The 22,161-nt window shown below is 41.3% G+C and overlaps 1 protein-coding gene across 1 annotated transcript in view; it reads right to left on the bottom strand.

Annotated features, from left to right (window-relative positions):
- nrxn3b (neurexin 3b) overlaps window positions 1-22,161 on the bottom strand; it is a 120,514-nt gene that overhangs the window by 52,423 nt on the left and 45,930 nt on the right.

Below are 22,161 nucleotides of genomic sequence, written 5' to 3'. Positions count from 1 at the left end.
AATATAGAACTTTGTGCATCATGATAACAGTTATTCTTACATTTTCATTGTGGAATGTTTTATACACAAAACAAGCACAGCATCCATATTGGTGCGTGCATCAATCACAAACCAGCCTCAGTAAATATGAGAACTGCTGTATGCTGCAGAGAAGGTTACATCAAGCAAACACTCACACACACACACACACACACACACACACAATGCACTGCTCACCATAATTACAGCAATGATAATCCCATCATTCAGTTCAGATCATAAAATCCTATCTCTACGACCGTGGGTTTAGGTTTCACATACAGCCTCTAGACAGACAGACTACTTATGATGGAACACTATTCCCCGCTAATGGTGCGCATAAATCAAACTTAGCCTGATTTTACAGTTTTATATCACTCCGCTGTTGCAAAGTGACTTCCTGGGCCCATTTTTTAGATAAACACGGAGAGTAAGGTGAGACAGCTCCAGACAGAAAGTGAGGGGTGGGGTAGGGGTGGTGGTGCTCAAGGATGAATGGAAAGTAAAAATAAAATTTGCTGGGCTGAGAGAAAGTGAAGACTCCATAAGAAAGGAGTGGATCAGAGGAGTTGTGTTTCCCTATGATCCGCGATGAAATAATTGACACTTTCCCTGCTCTGTGTGTGTGTGTGTGTGTGTGTGTGTGTGTGGTTTGACACAATCCGGTCTGATCAGGTGTGGGTGAATCTATTAGACACAAGGTCAGACTTGCTTTCAGTTATGTGTCAAGTTGGCCATAGCAAAACTGACTCAAGGCTGTACGACTCGAACATTCAGCCTCCAAGAGCACAGTGTTCAAGGCAGAACCTTACAGAAATCACAACCTTCAGAAAAACGCACTACGAACATACCAAACCAACAAACTGCTGTGGCACTTGGTAACAGCAGCTATGTCATTACCTGCCAACAATACCATTTTCAATGTGTCATTTCATTTTCTCTGCGTCCTGCATTTTCTTCTCTGTACCCCCAGAGAAGTCATGAGGGCCACGAAGTGAAAGGAGAAAAAGCACAAGCGGAAAGACAGAAGAGAGAGATGAGAAAGAGAAAGAGAAAACACATTAGGGCTGCAGGCTGTAAAGCTTCAGATTGTTGTTTTGGATCAGGCTATATGTAAACATGAGGGAGCAGTGTTGTGGAGCTGGCAGAAAGCTGCAGGAGGAGGGGAAAAAATGAGAATACTGAAAGAGAAAGAAAAAGAAAGTGGAGTTGCGGAATGATGGGGTGCTGATTCCGGTCATAGAGAAATTCTCCCCTCGGCGTCGAACTCATGTCTTTGCGCAACACAGAGACATGAGGAAATAGTACGGAAGGCAACAAAGGCCCTGTGAAAGCCCTCATCCATGTGCCAGGGGAATAAATAGAAACCCATTATTACCACTGAGACAGAGCAACACAGAGAGGCAGCAGAATATACACTGGAGTATCAAAAAGCCCTCTCTCCATCTCGACTGATTTCATGCATCTAATCTAAGAAATTACACAGGCATTCACTGCGTAGAGAAGCCTGTAGATTGTATATCCATATAATATTGTTCTTGAACAACAATTGCCTCAGACATCAAAAGTAAAATGATAGCTCTGTAAGTACTGAAGAAAATTGAATGGCAGATCCATCAATTCTACCAGCATCATTTTTCCAAAGAAAAACTATTTCAGATGATTAATAACATATTGATTTGTATATTCACAGTGTGATTACATTTTCATAAGTGTTTATAATGAAATGTGTTTCTAGCTCCTTGCTCCAGTTGGCTTTATTGTGCATCTGGACTAGTATGGGCAAAAGCCCTCTGGGGTCCTCAAGCCAGAGAGAATCCTTTAAACAGTTGGCAGTGAACCATGTTCTGTAGAAACTGTAGATGCTATACAGACACCGGTGGGCCCTCTGTCACATTTTGCCCAGAAGCCCAATGCATATGCCTGATGGCAAATGACAGGCTATAAGGCCGACTGTCTTTGCAAGAATCATTCTTGCTTAAAAAATCAATTTCTTTTCCAAGCACGGATCCAAGTGCCAACAAATAATTTAAACCTGCTTCTTAAACATACCTGCATGAGTTAAAAAACAGACTACTGATTTAAAATGCTAAAAAAAAAAAAAAAAAAAAAAAAAAAAAAAACACCACAAAAGAACTCTTTGTCTATGTGTGGGCATGCAGAATAGTAATCCTCCAGATCTGCTCCAGACACCTGATCATGTCTGCTCTCACCCGTCCCATGGTAGAGAGGTTATTGTCATGGCAACTCCCCTCATCTAACCAACATACTCTAATTAGGTTGTCTATCTGAGGATTGCTGCTCAAATTGCAAGACAAGATTACTGAATTCAAAAGGGTTCCTGATCACATTATTATCAAAGGTGCAGAGAGCAAATGTAATCATTAGGTGCTGTTTACTAGTGCTGGATGATGTGTGAAGTAATTAAGTAAGAATTAAAGAGCAGTGACTTGTTGACCAGTGTGATAGGCATGTAAAACGTTCATAGTTTATTTTTTAGCCACGCTAGCACTGCAGCTATAGGGATGGTAATGTCGGTCAGTCTACCTCTGTGGTCTTCGTTAATCTCAGCTCATGAATGGATTACCATTAAAATTCTGTATAGACATTAATGGTTCCCAGAGGATGAATAATTCTGACTTTTAACATTTTTATTAATTGAGGGATTTCACCTTTTATAGCTAAAAAAAAACGCTTGATCTTATTGAAGATCAATAAACCTTTTTAAATAAAATCCCTCTTTCCTACATAACTTGAAATGTCCAATTTTTATGTTGAATGATGTATCCTATATTATCTTTTACCCATAAAAGGTATGGCATGTTTGGCTCTTCATATGTGTATTAATTATAATGATGTAAAGTTGCTGTGGAGCTGTAAAGACTATCAATATAACACTGTCCCTATGAATAATAGAGAAAGCAAATTGATATAATGGAATATTTGTGCACCTCAGCAATATTAAGGCTGTGGTAAGTGTATACGGATCCATAAAAACCAGGGGAAATGTATTGCCTGTTGAGACATGTTCTGCACAGATCTGTGGCTTTCATATCGATCATATAGCAGGGTCATTTTCCCTTATTTTCGCCATAGTCATCAATATTCCATCTGCGTGCTGCCTGGTCCATACACTGGGGGCTAGGGTTCGATTTCAAAATCCACTGGAAGCAATTAGCTCCTTCATTACCATCTCCCATTCTCTTCCGCCGCCCCCCACACCCCCACCCTGCTACTCACACACACCCGTGCCGCCAGAGCTCACTCCTCGGTCTGACCCCATGAGGCCCTCAAGCAGGGAGTGTTGTCACCTTACAGAGCTCCGGTCCATAACCCTCAACCTCCTTAAGATCACGGCAAACATCAAACTGTCCCTAATCACCTCGGGTGGTAAAAGACTTAAAACACAAAAAGGAAATCAGATGAGTTTAATGATTGGATAAGAGGCAGGAGGCATTGTGATTATCATGGCAAAAATACTGACTTTAATTGGAGATGCTACAGCTGTTAAGGCTGCCAAGCCCATAAGCCTCACTGCACACAGAGGCTAGCTGGGCAACTAGCACTGGTGCTAGTCCCAGGGAGACTTTTCTCTGGTGAAGTGAACTCAATCTGTGCTGACATCCAACACATCAAGTGCATGTTTGCACTACTTTTACAGATAAACAAGCCTGAAGTTCCCAGACCTAAACATAGAAAGCTAAGTTGTGCTTTTAGCTATTGTTGTCTGTGTGGACACCCTCGGGAACCAAAGTCATTCAAGGTTGTGGTGTCACCCAACACAATGCATTTAACAAAATCCATGCTCCATCACACCCTCCCTTCACTCACTTTATGTCTTTTCCATTCTCTCTTTTCCTCTTTCCCCCAAAGTGAGAAATCAGCATCGTTTGCTGGTAACAGTTAAAGCAGCACAGTCAGCCTGACACAGCTAAACATGAACAATGTGCCCCACTGTTTCCCGACATGAGGCTAATGCTAACCATGCTACTGTGCGGCTTAAAGCTCAATGGTGCTGCCATCACGCGTCAAATGAATCTGGAGCATCGTGGGTGATGTCTCTCTTCAAAGGCAGGCCGCACTGTCAGACAGGCTTGTGTTGGAGGGAGATTTGGTAGAATGCGTTGCATGGCAATATTTAACTGGCCAGTTACTACCAGTGTACTGTTGCAGCAATTAAATTCACCCCAGGATACAAAAGTACAAACATTAGCAGTGAGAAAGTTGTGTACGCAGGGTCTCTCAGGAATTTATTTTCCTGTCAAAAATATGTATACAAACAGAGCTGAATTTGTCCTCTTCATGACAACTTTCAAGATGTCGCATGACATATCTAAAAGGTTGAAGAGAATTGTCACCCCTGACACTTTTCTCATCTCGTGTTTCACGTAACCTTGGGAAGCCGTGGCGGACAACCTGTCTGAGGCTGCCTTAGATGTCTGCACACACACACAGACAGAGGAGGGAAGAGCGACAAAGACAGAGACAAAGAGAGAGGTGAACATAAACAGAAGTGACACGGAGGAAGCAAAAGAGTCTAGAACAAAAGGAAGCAAGAGATGGAGGCAGAGACAGAGAGGGAAAAAGAGAGACAAAAAAAAGGGGGGGGGTGACAGAGAGGTGGCAAGAGCCAGAGCAGGAGAGTGAGAGTGGCAGATGGAGGGAAAGAGAGACAGAGGCACTTCCAATGGCTCTCCAGAGAAACAAAGTGACACTGTGTGTTAAGACAAGCAGTGAGGAGCAGTCCCTGTGGCTCGTGGCATTAATAAACCTTATTACTGCACCTGATAACACACTCACCAAATCGTGTTCTCGGTTTCTCCCTAAAAGCACACACATACCATTGCAAATCCAACACTCTCTCATAGTATTTTCACACTCAGGATCATTTCTGCAGATGTAAAATCCCCAGTGAAAGACTTTTTAATTTAGTATCTAAGAATCATGATTTCAAAGATTCTTAAAAGACCCCATGCTGAAATACGCATTGCATTGAGATGTTCATATTCCATAAAATCCTGGCTCATTTTCTTGCAATATTTACAAAGTACATAAATAAAGTAAACCCTTCTCAACTTCAAAACTTTTCAAGCTGTACAAACTGCTGCAGGGAGAAATGAGGCAGACTTAGAAGAATGCAGCATCTTGACTGCAACAGAGTATGACTCATTACAGTAGATGGGCTTGTACTGTAAATGGATGGGAAGCAGGGTGGTCAGCTTCTGCAATATATGAGATAATTAGTCTTCATTTTGATTATCCTCAATGGATCAGTAATTTTATTCATAGACCTGCACAGACAGCAGGTCAAGGAGTTGATGAGCCTTCTTATTGGCTGGTGATGTGCATGGGCTAAACCCTGTGACCTTGTTGGAGGGAAGAATTAAGTCTATGTCTATGTTTTTAGCCACTCACTTGTTTGGCTCTAGGGATGGCAATGCTATCCTGGGTAAAATATCTGAAAAATTACTACATATGATAGATAGTCTTAAAAGTTTTTAGATTTTCAAGATCTCCAGAGGATGAGCTCCAGTCATGCCTTTTTTTTCCCTTCGTGCCACCTATTTGTCAATATGAGATCACAGTTTCTGTCAGACACTTCTTGATTAGATCATGTAAAAATAATCACTGGATTGGCATAAAATTTACTTTGCATATTCGTAATCTTCAGAGATCACCTGACCTTTCCTTTAACAGTACCCTAATCAGACTGTCAACATTTTACACAAGGTATCTATAATATACAGGGTGGACTGACAATGCCTTTTGGATAACGGGGTCCTTTAGTCACAAATCCTTTAGCAGCACCTCCACACCAAAACATGTTTAGCTCATGTTTTTAGTTTCCTTCAGTTCTGTGGAACATGTCAGCATCTTTCAGTTCATTGTTTTGGTTTTACAGTGTGCAGCTTTACTGTTTTGGCTCGATCTCACCAGCACCAAACACAAAGAGACACACAAAGTGACCAGTGACTAGCTGATGGAGCATTCAGTAGCTAAAGAGACAGATATTTGCCTGAAGAAGTTGATGGAAATTACACCACATCTATAAATGGAAAATTGGAACTTTTGGACTGGACATTCATGGTAGAAACACAACTTGATAAGAATGCCAAATTTGTTTTGTGCCTGCTGGATTTATTCTTAGGTAACTGTCTGCTAACATGTAGGCTGTAACAACTTTATATGATAATAATATGTCATGTTTGTATATGGTCAGTTGGAAATGCCAGCCCTGCATTATAATTTTAATTGGACATTGAACCTTCAAAAAAACAGGTAAATGGACAGGTAAGTGTAATTTTCAAATTTATCTGCATTAATGTGGACATTGCCTGAGGCTCCCCTCTGGCTACTGGCTGTGACAAGCTAGTCACTGTCACCTTCAGTGTGTTTTTCAGCATGTTTGTACGTGTGTGTATGTGTGTCACTGAAATCCCTTATTGGCTGCTGATGGTGGAGTGTCCATGGAGTGAGTGATGAGGTTTGGAGTGACGGGGGGGGTTGGGGGGGATTGGCGGGAGTGAACGATGGAGGGATGGAGGGTGTCTGAAGAATGGGGGCAGGCGCCTGAGGTCCAATCCCATCAACTGAGGCAATTGTGCGGAGCGAATACTGGAGCGAGGAGGTGGGGGTTGAGGATGAGTTTGCAAAGGAGGGAGATGGAGTAAGACAGAGATGTGGTGGCTGCACTCCTATTACTAATACTGGACAATTAAGTGGAAGTGATGTTTGAAAGCACAGAGGAGAGAGAGGGACTGACGCAGGACATCTAAGACTGGTCTTTTACTGATCCTCTCAATGCATTACGTGCAAAGTAAAGTAAGGGGAGCATACAGTATGCAATCCATAAGACCAAATTTCTCCATGAAACCTTTCTGTTTGCTCCCGTAATCTGCATGTAATTATCATCTGATTTCCAAAAGCAGCAGCCAATTATGCAATCAGCGACTGGGACTGCTGTCTACATGCATTCTGAGTGAAGGAAAGCTCAAAAGGTTCAGTGATGGGAATCGCGAAAGATCACCAAGCCAAGAGAAGAACTGAAAAAACAGCGATGTTGAAAAAGAAATGCTCAAGACCCTTCAAAACTCATAGTGAAGCTGCAATTAAAAGATTCATTAGATTTGAAGATTCGCTGGTTTGCTTGTCACATGCTGATCCACTATGTGCAGTGAAATGCAGGGTGGCATGCTCTGGACGCTGCGCTAAAATGCTAGGAGTGCAATAAAGAATACTAAAGAAAATAACTGTAAAATGAGAAGCAGAAAAGAAAATGTACACAAATTTAAGATTTAGAAAAGTATGTAATATAGTATTAAATAAGTATAATTAAGTTTTAGCATATAAAGTGTAGAATATAGATGTAAAGAAATACTGGAAAAAATGATTTTTTTGTCCATTCATAACGTATGAAGCCAATCCATTCAGTAAATATATAATTTAAAACTAATGCAGTAGGAGTAAAATAACATCTACAGAAATGATACAGAAATTACACACCATTAAGTCTCAAATAGTGGCTATAGCCTTTATATACCTCAGTGGCAAAGAGAATAATTTCTTTATTTGGGACAGGCATTTATTAGGGATAGCCCCCAAATGGAGACACACATTCTAAATATTGCAAAAATGTTTTTATGCTTGGCTGAAACTGAAAAGTTGTTGTGTGGATGAAAGCAAAATGTGACTACTACGGCTGCAATGGGAAACGAGACTTAAAGAAAATCACGATGAACATGAAGCTTGTGACTTAAACATCCACTGAAGCTTTCTCTTCACAAAAAGATGAAAACTAGCACCAGACAAAAACATCAGATCTGTGTGGAGCGATGACGACACTGTAACATTCCTCAAATAAAAAATGTTAACATAAATGCCATACTGTGCTGGCATCATGTTTTCTTCATCGTTTTTCACCTTTTGAGGTTTGACTTTTTCAGTTACATCATGTTGTCGTGCCTTCTTTTTCTGCAATGGCTTTCATGGAACCTGACTAAAGAATTAAAATTACCATGTGTTTGTCTCCATGGACAAACACCAACATTCACATAACTGTAGTGGTTGGAAGACATGTATTAATCCCCTTGACCCTTACCAATTGTGAGAAGTTGTGTAAAACCAGCAGAACATTCAGTTATATCTGCTCTCATTATTTGGCTGGCTTAATGTCGGCTTTAGAAAGCCCTATCTGTGATGTACGAGGAGTAATGAGGAAATGATCAAGTTCATATTTTTCATGCAGATCGTTTAGTTTGCTTGGCAACAGGGGGTAAATGGCCAAGTGTAATGATTAAAATTTAAAACACTGAAATACTTGTCTCATAGCTGCTTATGGGAAGCCAAAAGGCAGAATCCATCAGTGCTGCAAGAAGAAGAAAGATCTGAGACATGTCCATGGGCAAATGTGAAATATGCATTTAAAATAAAAATGTTGCCCAGTTTGAGGAAGCATCCTGACCTAGCTCCAGATTTTACATTTTGATGATACTGGTTCTGTAGTTGTCTGGTTTTTAGCTTGTGAGTTTATACTATCACATATTGACTCAGTTACTATACACTGCAGGCACAGCATACACAAATCCTTGAGTGGTTTCCCTTTTTTAAATGGATGTAAATGTAACTATGGATTACAATATTATGGAGTCACCCACAGTCTATATTATTTCCATCAGCAATCAAACGATCTTTGACAGTGTGTCTCCTGAACGCTGGCTATTGCATCAACCTGACAGCTGCCATCCTGAGCCAAAATGGGAAGTGACGGCAGTAAGCATTGTATCGGTTTCAAATCCTTTCTGCAGAACGGTGTCTTGACAGACTTGCATCACTCAGCATCTGTGTGGGATTGAGAGTTATTTGTTTTCATCTGTCTGTCTGACACATTATATGTTTGACCATAAAATTTGCTTCTCTGTTTGCGATCCAAATCATCTAATTACTTGAAGCTAAAGAGAATGGAAGTGTTTATGTACTGTATTGGACTGCCTACGTAATTTGCTGTGAGTATTCACTGAACAGTAAACAACCTGTCAATAGTCTGAATGGCTTGTATGTGTGTGCAAGCGTGCATGTTTAAACAAGCATCTTTGTGCATTTGTTTATGCACGTGTGCAAGTTTGCTACGGTATTTGTATTTGAGTGGAGGCTTGCTTCATGGAACAGGGTTACAGGCAGGCGAGGCCTTCCCTGGAGCCTGTCAGTCATCCAAAGTGGCGTTGCCTTATTGGCTATTATCTCTCCTGTCAGAAGCCCAGCCGTGCCTCTACCCCACCACATCAGTCTCTGTCAGTTCCCACACTGCCTGTGGATAGAGACATGGAGGATGAAGCTGCATGCTACTGTTATCATTACTTTATAGTGACATGCTGTTTTTCGTCCCACGAGTCCATCAACAAACGTCACCTCTTATTTTGCAACTACAGCTGATAAAAAAAACTTTAATTTGCTTAATTACGCTGAAGGATGTTTCAAGTTATTTCAAGTTCTGGCTTATTTTTCACAATTGATGTGTCCAGTAATTTATCACCTACTCAACTGCTGAGCTTGATGTAGCTGCAGTGTGTTATGTTCCTGCTCTCCACCCACACATGGAGAAGGAACAACTGCAAAAAAGCAATTAACACATCCTTTTAAGTCAAATCTCACTGCAGTAACACATATCACACTTTCATTATATACTGTAAGCATACATTTTTATCATCTGCCCATTCACATTTGCTCAGTGAGTCTTCTCCACATATAAAGACATGTTTCTATTTGAGAGAATGACCACTCCCAAACTTCTATGCAAATTTCAAATTAAAATCACATCAAGCATGTTTTTTTTATTCTGTTATGTAAGATTGACTGTGTAAGAGATTAATTGCACATTTAATGTCATGGATTTCATGGATTCCCTGGTTTGTTTACTGCTTATGCTGACATGGTTTCTAAATTTGTAATGCCACATGAGAGATATGAGAGCCAATATAAAATTCACATTTGTAATTACCACTGTGAGGTTGATGTGGAGGTTTTTCATCATTTCCCACATACAGAATATCCAGTATTGAAGTTAACATGTGCAGCCAAGATAAAAATGACATGTTAAATGCCTGTTAATATAACAAATATATTATATATTAAAAAATTAGGAAAATAATACTAGCTTTTTTATTTTTCTATACTTCAATACTGTGGAAGTGTATATGTATGTATGAGTAGATATATGATGGGAAAAGCTATCACTGCCCCAAAATAATTTAACATGTTTCTCAATATATTTGTGGAAAATACACACTGAGCTTTCTTTTTTTAATTTTGACCTTTATCGTAAAAATGACATGCTTCAAAGATCTGTGTCTAGAACAGTTACATGTTGTGGGTTTTAGCCTCTGAGCTACCAGAGGACATTTTTCTCTCTCTTTAAAAAAAAAAAAAAAAAAAAAAAAAAAAAACATTTTTAAAATAAAATAACATCATTATGCCTTTTTTGAACTTTGTTTACAATAAACAGAAATCATAAACTAATGACAGCTTGAAAGAGTCAAAGTCCCTCTCCTGCACTTGAAACAGATTAGCACACATTCCTAGTTGAAGCTGAGGCCATCTAATATTTATTACCTCTATAACTTACTCTCCTGTGTACTGGCAGAACATTTAGCTGCGTGCAGGGAGGCGAGGGGTTAAAAGGGGAACAGCGGTGCCATAAAAGGGACAATGAAATAAACATGACTCACGGTGAAAGAGCCCTTAAAGCCAATATAATCTAGATGGCGGAGGGGGAAGAGCCGAGTGCCAAAGGCTGTTAACGACAAGCACCCCCCTCAGGCTTGAACTGTGACCTCATCTCAATAGCCAATTCGCATCGAGTGCTGTTTTAAGATGGAGGTGAATGGCAGTTTGGCTACATTATCATTGACTTTGATTCTGTGTAAATCAGTTTATGGTACAGGGATGAAAGATGACAAAAAGAAGAGAGAGTGTCCCCTCTCTAATTCAAATGTATGTAGGAACTGTGAGCAATAATTATTTCTTGGATAGCAAGCAAGAGTCGGGGATAAAGCAGCAGACGACTCAGGGAAACATATTCAACACTGAGCTTAGCAAAATGAAGGAGAAAAAAAAAACACTGCTGTAGCTTTAAATCCAGCTAGAACCAGTTGTAGCCTGTAGCCAAAACAATATGTGACTCTCACTCTGTGCGTGTAAGAGTGTGCACACGCGTGTGTTAGAGTGTGTGCAGGCATTTGCAACGATGTGCTCCTTCAGAAGATAAGGGTAACGATGGATTACTCTCACCTTTCTCTCGCTTTCTCCTTTTAACCTTTAACTGCAGGGCTGATTGCAAACTTTACACATGCAAATAAACCAGGTATGATGCGCTGATCATAAAAGGCTATACACACAGTATATGCCTCAGCACACAAACACATAAATAAGAGGATTCACATAAACACAAACGTCAGTGGGTGAATGGTAATCTTGGCATATGCTGGCGACAAACAGCCACACTAATCACACAATTCAAACAAGCACACATGCACATCCTCCTTCACGTGGCAGAAACACTGATTCCTCAGGCCAGGCCACCATGTACCTGGGTGCATTTTTTTCTCTACTTTTTCCACTCTCTCCACCTCTCTCTTTCATCCTGTGCCTTTCCTCTTCTGTTCCTACACCACATATGTTTACTTGAAAAGTGTTCACCGAGCCTCAGGCGACGGGGGGAGGGGTTATGCCGCCTCGCTCCCCAAGCTCGGTTTGGTTAAACCAAACTCGGTAGCATTCCCCAGCCTCCTCACAGCTTTCTAAAATTAGCAGAGAGGATCCGCTGCCTCTCCAGAGAGAAAGCTGGGCCTGACTGACATGTCTGCAGTCTCATGGAATCATCAGAAACATCACGCTTCCCCCGCATGAAGTTCGATTTGTAGCGCATATGTCATCTGTGTAAGGTTTTACCCCCCATCCCCCTGCATACACTGAGCCGCTATGTGCATGCCGGGATCATGCATGTGCACGTTCAAAATAACTGAATTTGTGTGGGTGTGTGTTTTATGAAAAACAAATGCCAGCTGCTTCCTAAATCCTTTTTTCTGCAATCAAATCCACTGATCCTGACATGCTGAGGTAAATACAGAATTACTGTCATTGAGGAAAGTGGTATTTACAATTTGTGGAGCAAGGTCTGCCCACACCTTCTATAACTATGCTAATCCAAGCCTGTTAGAGCAGCACCACCGACTGTTTGGTTGTCTGGTGAATGGGAATGCAAGGGTTTTTCCTTGCAGCATGCACCTACACACAAGATGTAGGTTGATGCTCAGGATAAATATCATGACACTGTGAGCATCCACTTAGCAAGGGTGTCTTCAGCAAAGAACCTTTGACCTTTCTAATTGTCAGAGGAATGTTCTAAAGGTGAAAGTATGTGTGGATGCAGACATTAAAGATGTGTGAGACGCATGCACAAAAAATAAGAAAATGCATGCTGAAAATCAAAAAGTTGCACAGGTATATGCAGCCAAGAATGACTGTACATTCATGTGAAATAATACACATTAACACACACACACACACAGGCAAACCACTGCCTAGCTTGGAAGTCAATAACATTATCCCCTCTCCATCTCTGCGACGGTTATTAGTCTGGAGAGCCAAACGGCTCTCTTCAATGACACTCTGGAGATGAAGGGATAAATCACCACTCTGAAAGGATGAGTATGTGCGCAGAAGTGCGAGAGAATAGGAATGAGAATAAGAATCACAAAGGGAGAGGAGGAAAGACAAATACTCTCCAGCACACAGTCAGATGTAGAGACAATTAAGTCAGGGTGGTATGACTTGTTATTTTTTTGTAAAGTACAGATGATTTGAGGACAGGTCTTTCCAAATGCAAGGACTGATGTTCAGCTTCGCAAATCTGCCTCTTTCTGAGCGCCGTACCCCTGAGTCTCTCTCTTTTTCTCTCTCTCCCCCTCCCTTTTCTTCCCCCCTGTCACATTCACTCTCCATCTCCCTCCCTTTAGCTTTATCAAATAGAGAAAAGGTGCTTTATTAAGTCTGGTACTCTAAAAGCATCCCCTTTGTCTCCCCTCCTACACTCCTCACCCCCCCCCACCGCTGCCACCAACTCCCCTCTCCATTTCACCCTGCTCTCTCTCCCACGGGACCCTTCAAAATACAAGGAGAGAGGAACAAACGCCAGGAGGCTTACTGCTGGTTGGATAAAAACACAAGTGAACACCTCATGGACTTGTGTGCCCTATTTTCATCGTGCTAAGGACATTGCATCAACAAATTCAGGCTGGTTCCAGAAATTTAAGCAAGTGATGAGTCATTTTATTGTGAAGATGGGATATAACTGGAAGTTAAGCAAACTGGTCTTGGTTAGACTTACAAACTGCAAAAAGTAAATAAAACAGTTTGTAACACGTTTGAGAGTGAATGCAGTTAACCTGATTTGTAAAACAGAAAGCTGCATATTTTCAGTGTTCTGTGTGTATGAGAATAATTAAACAAAAGTGTACTTTAACGTCCACTGTTCACTGTCTCAATATCTTTTGTGAGCAGAAGTTGATCTGTGTGTTCTGGAAGACAAGAGAAAAAAAAGAGAGAAAAAAAGTTCTCCTTTGTGCTGTAGCTTATGTCTCCAGCAGTAGAGAACTCCCATCTGCTACAGTACCAGTACTAATGAAACCCATCATTATCTACAGCACTGTATGGGCAAAGTACTTTTCAACTGAAACAGGCTATGGACTGACTTATCTTATCTTTACCCAACCAGAGTCTCCTGGTTTTTAGTAATGCAGGAAAAATACAGCAATGAATGTGCAGAAGCTGTTGACTGACTGAGCAGGTGTTGAAATAAAACAAAAGTAAGCTTCCACATTCCAAGTAGAAGCTAGTTAGCCTTGCTTGCAAGACATATTAAATGTCAAATGGTTGGTAAAGAAATGATATGGGCTGGCTGGAGTAGGCTGTACAGGACTACAATGTGCTAAAGTCAGTGGCCAACGAGAGGACTGAAGAAAACTTGCTATTCCCACACATAATATATCCAAAAAGATGCTTTATCCTCTTTTAGAAAACTATGCACAATAGCTGCAGTGTCATTACCTTTTATATTTCCTCTCACAAAATGTCTTTTTGGTCATCTCACTTCCCAAACTCAAATAAAGAAGGAGGAAACACATCTGTGAGATGAAAAAGTTAAACTTGTGCAATAGTCATATGCGTGTGTGTGTGTGTGTGTGTGTGTGTGTGTGTGTGTGTGTGTGTGTGTGTGTGTGAGGACCAATCTAAGTAAATGCCAATTCCTGTGGGACAGCTGGCTGTATGGTAGAGTGGTCAGCTCCAACCTGCAGGGTATCACTCCAAATGTCTATTTCTGGAGCTTGTGTCAGTGTGTGTGCGTGTGTCTGTGCATATGTGTTTGACCAGTCAGAGCTGGTGAGGAGTGTGACTGTTGCGCTACTACACCAGAGGCTGCTCCAGATGGACAAGGGGCTGGAGCCCAGGTGGGGTTTGAGCACAAGGGGGGGGGTGTGCATGTGTGTGTGTGCGCATTACGGCAGAACAAGAAATAAAGACTGTATTAAATCCGAACTTTAAAAATGGTCATCGTTTAGTAAGGATATGAGCTACCTCTGCTGCATTATTCCTGACCTTCTCCCTCCCGCCACTAATTTTTAATTGGCTCTTGTGCCGTAAAGGCCATGCGGTGGGAGAACGCTGAGTAAATAACCACACACACACATACATCGTTTCATTATCTGGATGAGTGGATAACGATGGAGATGATGATGATGGTGATGGTGATCATGATGGTTTGTTTAAGTGTCTCTGTGGAACTGGGTGAGGGAGCCAGTGAAGAGGAGCTAATTTACACCAAGGATACCGGCCAAAGAGGAGGACAAAGATGAAACACAAAAAGGAGGCAAAAAGAGGCAAAACAATCAAGTGCCATTGCTAAACCTCAGAAGGGGCCATTTAGAGTACTACAGTCAGCTCATGAAGTTGCCATTAGAGGAGCGCTGAGCTTAGTGACGCATGTTTATTGCACATTTGTGTATCTGTGTGTTCCTTGGTATTTAGTCAAACACTTTGTCCACTGTGTGCTACATCTGAAACATTAATGAGCAGTGGTGAGATGAGAAGAGGGAAATTTGCTGAATTGCCATGATGAACACGCTTGATTTGTAATTATTCATGGTGACACATTTAATCTGATGTGGTTGAGGAATCAGGAGGCTGCAGCTCCACAATGGAAGCTACAGTTACCCAAGTAAGGCTGGCTATCTCTCCTTCAGCTTTTAATTTTACCCTGAACTTGACTGAGATAAACAATCTGCAAACTCACAAGGCTGAAATATTGTACTGTATATCAAATCTTTTAGCCTGTGCCATGATGAAATAATCAAATCCCAACGATAGCAAAAAATATAGATGTATATAAATATATATAAAAATGAGCCAAGCAGTGTGTGTTCAGACTCCATGCTTTCAACTATCTCTAGAGGTTTGGATACAAACAGACGAAATATGTCATTCATGCACACACAAAAACATACTTGAACACTCTCACAAACCACAGCGAGGATGACCTCACCAGCAGAGTATAACTGGTAGATAGCAGTAGTCCATTAAGTAAAAACTCTAGAGGGTGACTCCTATTTTTTGCACTTCACAGTGGAGGACATGCAGGGCAGAACACCACATAAACGCTCAAAAACTTATTAGACCGTAAATTTAGACCAGTAATTCATAAAAGATGACCTCAAACCAGGCAATGGCGAGGCATAACGAATGAGGAATACCGAGGTCGGAGGCTTTCCAAAGAAATCTCTGTACGAGCGGTGTGTGTGTGTGTGTGTGTTTGCAAGTGTGTGTGCATATGATTGGAGCTCCTTTATAGAACTTTCAGTTTCAATTTATGATCCATTAACTTGTAATAAGTGCCATACGTTCCCCCCCTGCCCTGAGAATCAACAGCGAGAGGAGTAAGAAGGAGAAGGGAAAGGGCATTTAGAAGTCGGCCACACAGCTACACAATGTGACGATTAGTTCAGTTCTAGTCCATGATGTGGCATTTAACGGACGCCCACATAAGCATAGAGCCAAGGAGGTTCATCCAGCAGTCACATGATGCAGGATTCATGGTAAGTAAGAATGTGTAAGAATGTGTTAGCCCAATCAGAATGAAGTCATTTAAATCCTGGGGGTCAGTTTGTTTTTTTTTTTGTTTGTTTGTTTTTTTTTACAAAAAAGGTAGGAGCAACAACCATCTCCTAATCCACTGAGTCTTCATTGACTCATGGAGCAGCAGGGTTGCTTGTTAGTAACCCTATCTCTAAGATCCCAGACATAACTATTCCTGCAGTGTCCCTGCCCTTCACCTCCTCCCTGCTCATCAATGAGGCTAATTGAGAAGCTGTCCTCCAGGATGGGCCTGTAGTCAACCCCCTTGCACCAACCAGAGAGGCTTTTCAGCAGCCTTATTGCTCTCAACACCCTGTCTGTTGAGGCAAAATGCCTGAAAGAATACTGCCTGATCTGCTCCTTAAAAGTCTCTTTTATGTGGAACACTTGCACAAAGCAGGTAGCTGTTTGACCATTCTTTTGTTGTTATTTCTTTTTTCAGTTTTTTCCCTGTGAACACGAAGAGTCTGATGCAGAAACAGCAGCCTGGTCAGCTGCATTGTGTTGTGCGATGCAAAAAATGTTTTGCAAAAATTGCAATACTCTATTAACTATGAATGTATCAGTGGTATACGAGTCACTGCATGTCACAGCCAGGTATGCCATAGTGTACTGATAGTGTCAACCAAATCATAGTATTGGATTTTGCTAGTCCTGTGGTAAATCTCTTACTGACTTGTACTTGGAATAATTGTGTCTTTATTTTCAGAAGTACCCCTCCCATAATGCTCTGGAGGATGCAAGCAGGGAGTATAATGTTGCCATGGAGTTAGTGAGCAGTAGTTTTTTTTTTTTTTTGCCAATAATTATTTTGGCAAATTTGCACTGTGAAAAGTCTTGCTGGATTAACTCCTGTTTGCAGTGCAGCCATGGAAGTATCATGAAATGTCATTGAACTCTAGCGGATATTGAAGAAAAGTTGATTGAATGATTATGAGGCAAACTCTAGAGTAACAAGGAGCATCTTGGACATACTGATATGCATGTAAAGAGTATGTCACAGTGATTCTAACAGCATGTCTATGTGTTCAGAATCAAGTTATTACTCTGAGAAGAATTTCTGATGCAGACTGCATCAAGCAGGTTCAAAAGGTTGACGTACTAAGAAAGGCAGAGCTGCTTAAGAGCAATGGGTTAACAGTCTTTTACAGGTTTGTATAGGGTTATCAAAACTGGCTGGGCACATGCATGCAACAGTCAGTGTGTTGAGATAAGTGGCTGAGCCAAAAGAAGACTGTCTGTGTCAAATTTAACTTGAACCTGGATCCCAGAGCAGAATAGGGAAAAAAATGCATTTCTTACGATTCTTTATTCTCCAAGAGTTTCAGTGGATGTAATAGATGTGAGATCTGTGAACATGTAATAGATGTACACCAAGTTGAAATCCTTGAGTGCATTAATATTTACAGTACATCTGCCTTTTGCTCATCCCTTTGTTACAGTGGAATAATTCAAATATGAAAATACAGTACATTGAGGGAGGATATTGCCAGCATTCACATGCATATGGAGCGTAAACATGCAATCTGGAGAGAGGATTAGTGTATGTATGTTTAAGGATGTATGCAAACATATGTGTGTGTGTGTGCACACATACTAGTGTTGAGTGCATCAGTGCCTTTTCTTGTCATCATGTGATGCAAATATGTCACTGCATGATGAGACAGCCACAGCGTTACTGCCCTTTCTCTCAAAAACCTGTCACTGCCAAATACTTAACATCTGTTCCCAGAGAATGATTACCTGGCAACAGCAAGGTTCAGAAGTAAAATGGCTGCTGCTGAAAATGTCAAAAACCCTGTGTTGTAATTTGCACAGATTCTAGCGCGGTGTGGAGATGAAGAAGAGGGTCGTATTTGGGGCTAAAGAGGTAATCACAGCATTTTCTTGAGCAAACACAAGCAGTGTAAAAACACTGCCGAGAAAAGAAAAGCAAAGAGGAAAAATCAAATAGTGGCTAAATCAACAAACTTGAAACAAGCGGTGCCATGAATATTCCCAAATGTCCTGAGGGCAACACTACATTCTGCATATAGTAGTCTTTTTCTCCTGCTACCCTCTTTTCTTTTCTACGGCTTGACTTCAAAGACTAACTCTCTTGCAGAATCCAAGTCAGGTGGTGTTGGAAATAAAGCACACAATATGCCGAGTGCACGCCATATCTCACATCTCTTCCTCTTTTATGTGTTAATCACCACCGGTGCAGCAGAGGATGGAAGATGAACGAGAATGTAATGAAGATTTAGGTTGTGGGAAGTGACTAGCACAGCCCATCTCGACCCCCACCCCAACAAGACTCCTTGACATCTGCTCGCTTCATAATTGTATTCACATCTGTTACTGTTGCTGAGTGTCGCGGGCATATGCCACATGAAAGGAAAACATTCTGACCTTTCAGGCTCGATCATAAAATGTGACGACGGCGGTGAACTGGGCGCCTCCCCGAAAACTCAACTGGTGATTCTTTTAAACATCTGAGGGGGATAGCTAAGCAGGCTGAGTAAGTTCATTAGCCCTCATGGATGTGGCCCCAATCTAAATCATAAAGCAAAGCAGATACTAAAGCCTGTGGTGCCTATGAAGTGTCACTTAGGAGAGAGGAGGAAGATGGGGGGGCAGAGGGGGGAAAGACCAAGGCACGTCCTCTCAAAAAGAGCTCAGGCTTTGATATACAGTAGCAGGAAGGACCTCACTCTCTTTTTTATATAAAAAATAAAAAAAATAAATTTAAAATAGCCAGGCTTGAGTCTGGCAGGCAGAGAGCTCTATCAGGGCCAAGCCACACATCTATCAGGGAAAGGCACTAAGGCTATTGGGGATAAGGCATGGAGGCATGAAGAGAGGCTATTTCCATGGGGAGTCCTTGGAGAGGCCCGGCCCAACCTGCCAGTGAAGCCCAGCAATGAGAGGTCTCTCTGGGGGACTGCAGAGGATAAGAGGCCCCGGCGGAAGAACTCTCACGTCAGCACTTCAATCACGCCTAATCCCTGCTTAGTACACCCACTGCTATGGCAAGGAGAGAGAGAAGGAGGGAGGGAGAAAGAGAGGAGAGGAGGGGGAGTGTGGACTGAAAATGGTGAGACGGGAGGCTAAGAGAAAGAAAGATGAAGAGAAACAGAGGAAAGATAAAAGCTAGGAGGAAAGATTAAGAGAAGGAAAGAGATGAGAGACAAAGGGAAAGATTGCCAAAGGAACTAATCAAAGGTGAGAAAGTGGAGGCAGTGTTAAATTGAGAGAGGCAACACTGGCATGTTAAAAAAAAAAGAAAAAAAAGAAGAAGAAGCTTCTGCCAGCACATACATATTTTTGTCATTTCAAATCCTATCCAGGTCAGAAGAAAATCAGAGCAAACAGAGGCGATGCATGAAATATTAATTCATCATTAATGTACATATGTCTGTTCAAGGGGAAATGAATCTCCTGAGCGACTGCAAAATTATAACTTCAAAAGAAAATCACATCTATAAAACTGACTCTCAGCTAAAATTTTAAAACATGGCATTCTGGAAAATGTGGCCCTCAGTTTATATTCATTTCAACAGAACAAGTCAAATTACAACACAGTCTGAGGTCCAATTTAAGCAGGGGTGAAAGAGGATATGCTCGGCTGTCTTTTGGAAAGAAAAGAGTCCCCGCCACACCACCAGAAATATAACCAGAAAACCAAGTGTTCCACTTGTCAAACAAATTACATGTTCTCGCCATACTGGTCTTCTTCTGAGACTGCTTGTGTTGTTCAGCGGTGGATAGGATTATCCCCTCCAAAAAAGGCAAAGTGATACAATCTCTGTGCAGATGTTAAAAAATGCAGCACACTACTGTAATGACAAATCAAGTCTATGTTCTCATACCAGCTCTTTGTATTGTTTAGTCCATTATACTGCAGTAGGAGAGATGGAGGGGAGACATCAGAAGATACAGGGGTGCTGATGGAGGGACAAAGAGAGAGGGGTGGAAATCTGGTCTGCTGACCTGCGATTACTTTGCAGAGACACCACAGGACAGCCGAGAACATCTAAACCTAATCTGATGAATGCTGCGCATATGTACAGTACGTGTGTATCTATGTGCTTATATTTTTGTAAGTGTGTCCACATGCGTGTGTGTGTGTGTGTGTGTGGATGGAGGGGTGAGAGAGGGGAGGAGAGGAGAGAGGGATGGAGATAGAGCAGATGGACGAGGGGAGATCAGCAAAAGAGGATTACGCCACGTCAAACCATCATCGCACTCATAAAATCAGTCCACCCACACTGCTTCAGAGGCTTCAGAGCCAATGTAGAGCTGGGATAATTTAAGGTCCACAATCTTCCTCTCTCTTTCTCTTTCTCTCTCTCCTCTCTCTCTCTCTCACTCTAGATAGTAAACTACTGCTGAGAGGGAATGGACAGAGGAGACAGTTTAAATTAAGCGCAGGGGATTCTACAAGAAAGGGCGATTGAGAGTACGTCAAGATAAATTGTAAAGGGTGATTGTGCAGGAAAGCTGTGAGGGGATTTCTAGGCAATAGGGCAAAGGCTGTGTATGTATTACTAAGTTGCAAAAGGCTGAAATGTACTATCTGTTCATGCTTGTGTGTGGAGGAGGGAAAGGCTGCATGTGATGGAAATGTTAGAGCAGAGACCTAGAGAGTGCTTTCAGCCCATACCTGACATTTGATTTTCACTGAGAACTACAGCATGATTATTAGCCCCCAGCAAAGTGATGACTAGTGTGCGTGACTTTACATTAAAATCTAAAAGCGTCAAAGCTGCCTCACTGTTTACATAATTTGTACCTTCTGCATTGCTGCTCGTTGCTTGTGACAGAATCTGACAACTTTTCCAACAGTAAATTTTCTTGGGTTAGCTTCACTGCAGTAGACACATTAAGCTAACACATCCACCGAGCCGCTTTGAACAGTAAATGATGTGAAATTGCTCACCTTAAATCAACATTTCAACACGCTCTCAGCACCAACAATGTTTTCTACAAAGGGTCCATAAGGAACATGGACGACACATAATGTTTGCAGAAGGCTGCTGACAGATCTTCTCTGCTTGGTGAACCAGAAAAAGCCTCTGGCAAAATTTGTTCTCACAGTTGCATGTGTTATTCAATAAACATACACTATTGAAGAATATTGATACGAGCCTCCTGCTGTGCAGGTTTGTCTTTTGTTGATGAAACGTCTTATAGTTTGTTTTGCAGGAATTTACAAACTTGGGACTTTATTACTGTTTTCTTTAAATTGTTCATTTTTTCTTCAAGTAAACCTAAAGCAGCCCAGACATATATTGCCAGATATTTGGCCCTGGACTGCAGTCTCTTGTTGCGTCTATTGTTAAGATATCTTGCAGAGTGCTGAATGTGTCATTTCAGCACCACGGTCAGCGCCAGAGGTGACCACTGTCTGGAATAACTGAGAACTAGTGAACATTTCAGCACCATGGATAAGGCCACGCTCAGCCTGCACCAGCTGGACTGTACAGGATCCACTGCGGTTGCAACAACCTTGAATTAAATTCACGATGAAATGAAAAATGAGTCCAAAATTTGGATTTTCTCACATTTTACGTAAAAAATTAGTTGATTCATTTGATGACTGGCAGAAGCAGCCTGCTAACACTCGTTCTTTTGTTCATCTGTAAACCTGTCTCCTAGAAATTACATTTACACACAGCTAATTTGCTTTGCCAGTTATGTTTTCTGTCTTGCAATATCTTTCTAGTGAGAGAAGGCAAAATGTGTATAATGTCCATTATTTTAGTTTATGGTGTTAGCATGCTAATTGGCACTAAATGCAAAGTGCAGCTTAGGCTGATGGGAATCTTTTTAGATATTTGGTCATAAACCAAAGTACTGGAAGAAAAAATAAAATGTCATCTGATGATGGTGCTACATTAAAGTTATTACAACTTATCCTGAGGGAAACATGAATGTCCAACTTTTAGGACAGTCCATTTAATATTTGTCAAGACATCT

This window comes from Lates calcarifer, linkage group LG7_1 (genome assembly GCF_001640805.2).
Source record: "Lates calcarifer isolate ASB-BC8 linkage group LG7_1, TLL_Latcal_v3, whole genome shotgun sequence".
In the NCBI taxonomy this organism is placed as follows: Eukaryota; Metazoa; Chordata; class Actinopteri; family Centropomidae; genus Lates; species Lates calcarifer.
Note: the sequence above shows the minus strand (reverse complement) of the source record. Positions and strands in the feature narration are given on the sequence as shown.